The following is a 10,207-nucleotide window of genomic DNA, read 5'->3' on the forward strand; positions in this document are numbered from 1 at the left end:
AAGTGTATCCAAAAATGTTTATGAAAACTTACGTTGAAAGACGTATGCTATTTTGGTATAAAGGTTGTCAAAACCTTATTGTTTGAGAAAATGATGTTTGAAAATCCTTCAGAGGCTAATGAAGTAGCCGATTTCAAGTATTGGACTCATTTGTGAAATATGTCCAAATGAGATGATTTGTTGTAAGAAAACTGAAGGAAGGATAACGTTTTCAAAACCGTAGTTTCTAAAGTAAGTGAGGAGGACCTTGATTGACCCACGGGTGGCTTTAAGTGCCCTTGCCCAGTGGTCGTTATATTATATTGTTAGAGCGAAGTCTATTCGCCGTTATGTCGTCATGTTGGTATAAGGAGAGGTGCCCACGGGAAGGCTTGAGTGCCACGGCCCGGGGTTGGGATAAGGGAGGAACCTACGGGAGGGCTGGAGTGCCATGGCCCGAGGTTGTAGGCCTCACTCTTACTATATGAAACTAAGGAAGTTTTAAAAATGAGTAAAGAGTTACTCTGTAACGTCTTTGAGAAAGAAATGATTTTGTCTTACGAGACGAGTGGATTTTGATTCACTGAACGATATACTATTTTCCAAATGATTATGTTTTCAAACCTTTGTCTACTTTTGAGTGACATCGGATTTCCTTACTTAGCCGTCGCGCTAACTACACTTCAATGTGTTTCTTATCAGTTGCAGATTAGTGTGGGCCCTTGTAGCCGATGAGCTCGGAATAGAAGGGAAATACAGGTTGAGGTCTACTCTTTGATGTAGACAGGGATTGTTATTAATGTTGTAAGTTTAGCCTGTGCACTTAGAGTGGAGTTTGTCAAAGAGGTGATAGAATTCACTCTAGGTGTGGCGGTAGCACCCGGTTTTCTGCTGGTTAGATGTAAGCTTCTGCGACGCATTATCAGTGATTTTGTAATACAAGTAAGAGTTGAAAATTTTAACCAATTTGGTCCTCCGTTTATTTTACCGTTAAAATTGGGGCCAAATTGGTAATTTCTCTATAGTCAAGGGACCAAATTGGTAATTTTTCCATACTCAATGGACCAAATTGGTAGTTAATTTTTCACTGAAATAGTCTCTTGACTATATCAAAATTATCAATTTGGTCCCTTGACTATAGCAAAATTACCAATTTAGTCCCGATTTTAAGAGCAAAATAAATGGAGGACCAAATTGGTTAAAATTTTCAAAGTCGAGAGACTTAATTCGGTACGAAAAATTATCGAGGACCAAATTGATAATTTCGCAATAGTCGAGGGACCATTTCGGTAATAAACTCACTATTAGTTAACATACTATCCATTAGTTTATTATAAAAGAAAAATATAGTTTATTAGTTAACAGGCCCAATTCATGTATATAGTATTATGTATATTAATTAAACCCAACAACCTAGCCCACTACTACCGCCCAAACCCGGTCCACAAACCCAACATATATAAGGTAAGGTTCCCTAACCCCTCTGCCCTAACCCCTTACTACCTTCCTCTACTGAAATGGAAAGCAAGCCAAAATCATCCATCACAGACGAAGGCTTTGGAGCTAAGATTGTATACTATAAGGTAAGGTTTATTTCAATTATCAAATTTATAAATTTACTTTTAATTTATTAGATACAAACCATAATCAATTTGTTCAATATTCAACTGTAAAAGCCTACCATCATCGACAGACGAAACCTGTGCATGCATATAACAATATCAAAAGTGACGAAACCTGTACATGCATAACAATCTCAAAAGTGAAAAACTGAAATTGAAAGGGAAATGATGATCGTAGAAAGATAAGTATTCCATTACCTTTAAATTGTTTTCTAAATTCATACTCTGTTTGTTTATTTAAAATTAGGGTTAACTCTGACTGTGTGTTTGAATTAGGTGTTGGGGGTTCGAAATTTCTGCTCAAGGAGGAAGTAGAATGGGACTTTGCCAAGGATAGAGAAATACATTCAAACACAAACCATAGGTAATATATGGTTTTCCCTAGCTTTCTTTCTTTCTTTCTTTTCTTGTTTTTAGGTATATTTTGTGTTTTTGTGAGCATGTATAATATATAAATCCCTTAGTTGTTAGAGTCTCAAATCTATGCTTAAATCTGTATCATAGTATGAAATTGACCATGTTTGTGTGTGTGTGTGAGAGAGAGAGATATATATAACACTGTCATGTATTTGTATTTTATTTTCTGTGCAGTGATTTTTTTGCCATGTAATTATACATATGCTTTGTTGTTCATATAATAAAAGTGTTGTGATCCATGTAATTATACATATGCTTTCAGTTCATATGCTACTGAGGCTCAGAGTTATACTGCTGGCTGGTTCATTTTTTGTTTCAATTGGTTGGAATCCACTGGTTTTCCCTTTTCACTTGGTTTGTAATAACTTTTTCTTTCACTTTTAAAAATAATTATTGAATAATGAATTGTACGCATTCTACATTTTAATGGAGTTTAACAACATATATATTATGTGTATACAATTATATTGACTGGAACTTGCCTTATAATAATATAAATAGTTGTACCCAAAAGTCCAAAAATATGAATATTAAAAAAAAATGAAGAAGAAAAAACAGTAGAAGACAAGTCTTTGATAGCCACTAAACATATCTGACTTCTGGTGAGAACTTCCCTGCAAAAAAAAAAAAAACAAACATAAATTGGCCAAGGTTTTTGTTTGCTTATGTTGTTTTGGGGGTGTATTGTTTTTGTTTCGGGCAGCAAAATAGTTCAAACTCATTAATATTTTAGGTTTTTTGCATTTTTGTCTGTATTACTATAAAAAAATGTGGCAAGTAGAAATTATGGAATACTCTGTATTACTATGCACTGTTTTTTTTGGCAAAATTTTGTTTTTTTTTTTTCTTAATTTCTGTACATCTATATTATGGAAATTAAATTAGATGCAAAAGATGTTCCTAATGCTTGTATGATCAAGTTTTGGTCTCTAATTCTTTATCATCTTTTGCATCTAATTGTAGTTTATTAATATAATTTTTTTAGACGGTTTGTACTTACCCACTGGATACCAATGCAGTGTGAACAACATAAGCTTACAAAAACACCCAAAGGCATAACACAATGGCTAACACTGCATTGCATAAAATGCAGTGCTATAAACCTAGCCATCAAAAAACATCATTAGAAACAAACACCACAAAGCCTAGAAAACTACTGCTACAACCAACCATTTCCCAAACACAACACAGACTACTACTTCTCCTGCTTAATAGATTCCTTAAGTTTCTTTGAACAACATCCAGCCCTAACAAAGTCTTTGAGTAGACATCTCTTCAAAGGAACAACACCACCTTCAAGCCTTACTCAGTGATTTTAATGAGGTCCGACTTAGTAAAAACAGTGAACAGGAAATTAGAATTCCATACTTTATTAAACACTTCCAGCCATGAACATACTTTTGAAGTTTAAAATTTTTTTAATGGTTTGAATCTGTTTGAATTGCATAATATCTTGTAGAATTAACATTACTTTTACTCAAAAAAAAAAAAAAAAGGGTCCACATTTCACAAAAATATACTACGTATAAAGCAACTAAGGAACACATTGAAAATGACATTTTTACTAAGTATCTCATAGAAACTGAATGTAGAACAGCAAATAAGCTTCAAATTGTACCTTTATCTTGAACATCATGCTTTCTTTTTCCAAGTATAGTAGTTGACTTTGTCAATTTCTTCATTGCTCTTATAATTCTTAACTATGTGCTTCCAAATCTTTTCATTCCAAATGAAAAGAGTGTACATCTTATTTCTTAAATGGCTTGTATATATAGATAGTAGAATGTAAGAAAAGTGAAGTGTCCCTATCAAATATTAATGTTTGAGAGTCAACACTTACTATCAACATTTAATGCATGTTAGTAGGGCATGATGTATTACAACAATAGACATTTTGTAAATTTGTATTGGGTAATCTATAACTTGTAACCTGTTCTATCTGATTTTTATATTTAAGAATTAGTAAAAATACCACCTTAACCTTCTTCAACATCAGTACATCACTGTCAAACCATATCTGATTTTCAGCTGTCAACATTTGTAAAAATACCACCTTGCAGAAAATCCTCTGTTGTATCTAATTTTTATACAGATACAAAGTATAAATAATGCAACTGAAAAGTTCTTACATTAAATGCTAGCATATGTATGTAACTGCTATTCTTCTGTGATTTGAAATAGATAATTTAAGCTTTAGCCAACCATTACAGTAGAATGCCATAGATAATACTTTTCCCTTAGTGAATATGTTATATATTTTGCCACAATGTCCTTAGGTATGTGTGAATATGTTATATATTTTGCCACAATGTCCTTAGGTATGTGTACATGGATGGACATACCCTGTATCTACACAACCAAAATCGGAATTAAATAAGCTGATTTATGAATAACAATAAAGGAACATAGAATGCTAATATATGAAAAACTAACCTGTTGATCGTGAAAATGTGAAATACACACTCCTGACTTCTTATCTTGATCGTGAAAATGTGAAATACACACTCCTGACTTCTTATCAATCTTTATCCCTTGTTTTCATTTTCACAGACTAAGTAATTGCGGACACAACACAATCCTTATAGCCTTAGGCCCTTAGTGGTCTGCTGAGGATGAAGATGGCACACCCACAATAAATTGGCCAGACATACTGGATATTGAAGGAAGGCAACACCAACTTCTAAATTGATTTATATGTTTTTTGTTTTGAGAGAAGTTCCGAAGATCTTAAACTTGTACTGTATTTTCTCTAAGCTTCGTGTTATCATAGACGATCAGTGGAGGACATATGTAGGTATTTATAAGCTTAGAAACAGCTGGGTAAGGGAAAGTAAAATACACAAAATCAGTACTTGAAAACCAAACCTATACGTTATCAAAAAAAAAAAATCAAACCTATACTGTGCCTAGACTATACTCACACGCAACCTAGAGTACTAACTCTAGAAAACAGCCCATTTCCTAAATTTCAGGCTACAATTACAGATGAAAGAGGCAGGAGAAACAAATTTGACTTGCATAACCGGTCAAAGTAAAAAAAAAAAAAAAAACAACAGAACGTCGTCGTTTGTGATGGGCGGGAAAATGGAGCCTTCTGATTGGCTGAACTCCTATGGCTTATATATATATATATATATATAGATTCCTAAATTTTAGGCTACAATTACAGATGAAAGAGGCGGGAGAAACAAATTTGACTTGCATAACCGGTCAAAGTAAAAAAAAAAAAAAAAACAACAGAACGTCGTTGTTTGTGATGGGCGGGAAAATGGAGCCTTCTGATTGGCTGAACTCCTATGGCTTATATATATATAGATATAGATATAGATATAGATGAGGCAACATTATATTCGGAAGCAATCAAGTGGATTCTTTGTTATTTGAGAGGTTCTATGAAGTAAGGTATTGTCTTTGGTAATTAGGAGAGTCAGCATTTGGTTGTAGGGTATTTGGAATTAAATTAAAATTTGTTTAAATTTTTTGGAATTTCATTCTAGTTTGTTTAATTTAAACGGTTGTGTGTTAGAAAATTTTTATGAATATATTTGAAAGTTATTATTTTAATAGTTTTATTTTTCAAATATTAAATATACAGATATATGATTTTTCATCTTGTCATCAAAAAAACACTTCAAGTGGCACACCAACTGATCCACCTGAAGAATTGATCGGGCGAAAAAGGATACGTTCAAGTATTGTTTGGTAGTATATTCGGAAAATTAAGAAATGTTCAAATTTGAGGATCTTAAATCGAACCGAATTAAATCTAGACCGAAACCGAACTGAATTAAATCCAAATCGAAATTGAACCGAAACTGAGCTGAACTCTAATGCTAAACCGAATAGTTTCATTTTTTTAAACCGAAAAACCGAAATCAAAACCGAAAAAAAATCGAATCGAAAATCGAAACGTCCACCCCTAATATTGTTGCAGAAAGTCCATACTAGTGAGAATACAGTTGACATGCTGACAAAAACTTCTGACAAATTCAATCATTGTTTGAACTTGTTGAGTGTTTCTAGTTGCTAGATGAGCACGACTATCTCGGCCCACGAGTATGGTAGAAACTACAGGTTTATTTTCTAAGGACATATTCACCAAGATGGAGATTTGTTGTGTATGTCTCATATGTTACTAAAATATGTTAGGTGGTAGAGCGTAGTAGAACTACCCTCCAGCACTTGTCTCTATGGTTCGGACTTGAATCGAGTTCACTTATTGGATTGGGGTTGCAGGGATAGCAACCCCGTGGTACAATATAGAGATAATTTGTAAATGTATCATGCATTACGGTTATCTATAAATATGATAGTAACTGTTAATGTTTTATAATCATAATTAATAAAAGATTTTTGCTCCCGTGGAGGTGTAGTCGTAGGCTCTCCGCAGAATCACATAAACTCTCTTTATTTTTTATTTCTATTCTTGATCTTTTGATATCATTTTTCTCTATAATTCTCAATAATTATTAATTACTAGCGGCGGCACGCGCGATGCGCGTAGTATAATGCCCAACAAAGATCGAATAAAAAAATAACATAACAAAATGTGTTAAAATAGAAATTCTTTGGTATTTATTTTTTAAAATTTGAATGTAAATAAGAGGTCAAGAGTGTTATTTCAATAGCGATGTACGATATAAATATAAAGAGCTAGTTCATTTTTGTCAAACGGAGATTCATACATACAAGTTTATTGATAATAAATAGACTTGTAACATTTATATATACAAGTTTATCAAAATCGTTGTTAATTCTCCTATATCATTGTTAGTGTCCTACTTCGGGTATTTTTTTTGTTACAGTTTGTAAAACAAACATAGAAACTTGTGTTTTTGGTTGTTCCTATCTCATATTGGTAATGCTTTTTTTCTTTAAAAAAAGTTAGCTGTGTTGCATCAAAGAAAAAATAAGCAATTTGAAATGAAGACTTATACATGCATTTAAATTCTTGTCCATCTCAATAAAAAAAAAAGTTGTGTCAAATTGTAGCAATGTATAATAAAAAATATAAAAGTACGAAGTGAACATGTACAAAATGATCTCCAAATGATTCGTTTCATTCAACTTCGATAAATTCCTAATTCACGTGAAAAAGCATTTAACATAGTTTGAGTTTTTGCTTGTAAACAAATTTGCATATTAAACAAACTAAACAGAAGTAGTGCTATTAGTCAACCTCGTCTAACAAGTGAATGTCTCCTTATTCTGTCTCAAGATACCAATTGTTTTCTTGTTTTTTTTATAACCTCAGGACAATAAAGGCTGAGTAATGTTTGATCACTATTATCTTTGTTACGAAGAAGGGAGTGTATATGTTTTCCAGTTGTTCCCTTTTCACGTCAACCATAAATAACATGCCAAGTCCAACCAATGATTGTATTTCTTTTGGTAGTTGAGGGGTTATGCGCCTATGCTTTGCCCGGAGGTCTGATGCTGTTGTGCCTATCAGTTGGATGCAATCTTTGTCCAGTAATTTCAATTTGGCATTTCCATTGGCATCTTCTACTTGAAGCTTTAAATTGTACTTGTCGATGCCCTTTGTCCAATTTGTAAAACATTTTTTGCACTCATATTCACCAGAAGGAAGGGGAATGAGTCGACTATTACAATTGTTCGCTTGACAGCACACAGCAAATCAGTTGTAAGAGTTCTCAACTTCAACAATTTTTCCACCAATCCAAAATTCACCAGCCTTACAATTATAAACAAAGTTGTATTAAATTTACATTCATGCTAACGCATTACAAAATATGTTCTAGAGTGCGCTATTTAATTGTTTGTTTTATTTAAGCATGAGTAACTTTTAATTATGTTCTAAGTTAAAATATGCAAATATCATGAGATTATGATAAAGTGATCCTATTTTTCAACCCAATGGATAACTTACTTTTCTTTTTTAGTAGATATCTTTAATTGAGACAACATGCATGAGAACATTGCTTAAGTCCTGTAGTGTCTTTTCCTTAGCTGAAGTCACACTCGTGCCTTGAGGCTCTGTAAGCGGGGAAAATAGAAACAAACTTGTTTCAGGCATTTAATTATAAACAACTGCTATTTGTTTGACAATAATATATGGAGTAACCCAATAACTTGGTCAATTGTGTTGATTGTACATAATAATGGTCGAGTTTGTGCTACTAAAAGATATTTAAATAAGAGGCAGTAAGTCACGTAGGATTGTAAGCTTTTAAGAATGAAATTTTATCTTAAACAGAGCTCACCGCTTAATGGATATGTAAAAGTGGGGAAATTTGCACCATCTAATTCTCTGACAAGTGTTCTCAAACACAAGTTTAACATGTACTTGTGATTGGTTGTCTTGTGTTTGTGCACATTAGTCGTGACCACAAATTTTTTTATGCGATAAACTCGGCCCGCTTTAAATTTCTTCGCATACTTTCGAACATAGTCATTTGGAATATGCATGTTAATAAAGGTGCCCTGTTTTGTAAATGAAGTTAAAACCTTATTGAACAAAATCTCTATGGAATTAGAAAGAATTTAATAAAACACAATGGTTCAAGTGAAATACCTCTTCATCGTGGAAGATGTATTGTAAAGAATCAGGTTGAGTGTCATTTGTGTCGACGAGGTACTGCATTTGTATGAACTTGACGTGTATCGCTTCCGTTGTGTTCGTTGGAGAAATATAACGTAAGAGAATGTTCATAGAAGCCATGACTGCTAGAAACAATTACAAGTATACGCTGCTATGTGAATACTTTTACCTTCAAAATTTAAAACGTAGAAGTCATAACAACACGTGGTAACTATAATGAAGTCTATATATACACTTTGAAAGTTTGTAAATTTGAGAGTTGTAATTAATGCTGAGTAAGAATACAAGAGTACAAAGTAATATAGTGATGTATTTTATACTTACAGTTTAGGAAGTCGGTTGGAGTTCACAACTATGAGAATTGGTTGAATTGGTAGTAATGCTCAACTGGTGTTGCTTACAGTTTTGATGTAGGTGGACAAGACCAACTGAAAAACCAAAGAAAATGGAGAGTTATGAGATTTTGCTTTTATAATAAACTCAGAGCAATTAATTGTAAAACAACTTTCATTCTAAAACTTCAGCAAAAACAGATAGCGCAGAGATAAAAGAAAACCAAATAGTCCTTTCTTTTCCTTAACCATCTAACAGGTTTAGATGTCTTTCCCAAAAAAGCAATCAACTTTTATCTTTCTTTTTTTGATTGGAGGACAAGTTTGAGCATCAATCACGAAAAAGGAAATCAACCAATCTTGTTTAAGGTGATTATGGAGTTAGTGGATTTTAACTATTTGTTTCATATTTTCAATAGCGACTAATGATAGGTAATGTGGTAATTGGATCCCTAATTTAAGGTGATAATAGAGTTAGTGGAATTATAATTTAAAGTGATAACAATTACAAATATTTATCAATCTAAGAAGTTTTAAAATTTAAGAAAGCGATAAATCTAAGAACAAAAGAAAAAAAAATGAACAATGTGATTTACAAGTAAGAAGATTTTCCTTTTCAAAACAAAAAGGTAAAGAAGATTTTAATGCCAATTGAACCATTAATTTATATCAAAGTTTAACAATTTAAGTAAACATCATGTGAGACTGTTGAAGAATTTTGATTTTTTCGAGGGCATTTGGTGTGTCAATCAATAAAATTTAGTGCGCCAAAACTATATAAGACAATTGCGTTTTTTAGGGAACAATGATACAATTTGTCAACGGAGTTGTCATTTCGAACACTAGATGCCATTTTACCATGTACAATAGCCGTCGGTTTATGAGGTTGCTCCATTTGGGGTATATTTTCTTCAGTTTATTAAACTGTTAATCACATCTTTTTTTATATTTTTTTTCCATTTTTATTACAAGCTCTCTTCTTATTTTTCTCTTTTTGTTTAAGATATCTCATAATGGCAAGTCATTCTACTTCCTCTTCTCCTCAAAAAAATTACTCAACTGATGATCATTCATTTTTGAATGATTTTCAAATATCACCAATGAGGGATAATGTATCTCAAAGGAGTATGGATTTAGCCTATGTTCAAGATATAGTGGATTTATAATTAGAGTTCAACGAACTTGTTGGTAAGTGTTACGCTTTTTCATAAATTTTACTTCTTATGATATATATATATATATATATATATATATATATATATATATATATATATATATATATATATATATATATT

General features: G+C 32.3%; 1 long non-coding RNA gene across 1 annotated transcript; it reads left to right on the top strand.

The window, feature by feature from the left end:
* The first annotated feature begins 1,457 nt into the window (after window positions 1–1,457).
* Window positions 1,458–4,679, top strand: LOC116030378. Its single transcript, XR_004100405.1, has 3 exons — window positions 1,458–1,562; window positions 1,878–1,965; window positions 4,569–4,679. It is a non-coding gene; the product is annotated as an uncharacterized LOC116030378 (long non-coding RNA).
* Window positions 4,680–10,207: the final 5,528 nt, after the last annotated feature.

Source organism: Ipomoea triloba, chromosome 9 (genome assembly GCF_003576645.1).
Source record: "Ipomoea triloba cultivar NCNSP0323 chromosome 9, ASM357664v1".
Lineage (NCBI taxonomy): Eukaryota > Viridiplantae > Streptophyta > Magnoliopsida > Solanales > Convolvulaceae > Ipomoea > Ipomoea triloba.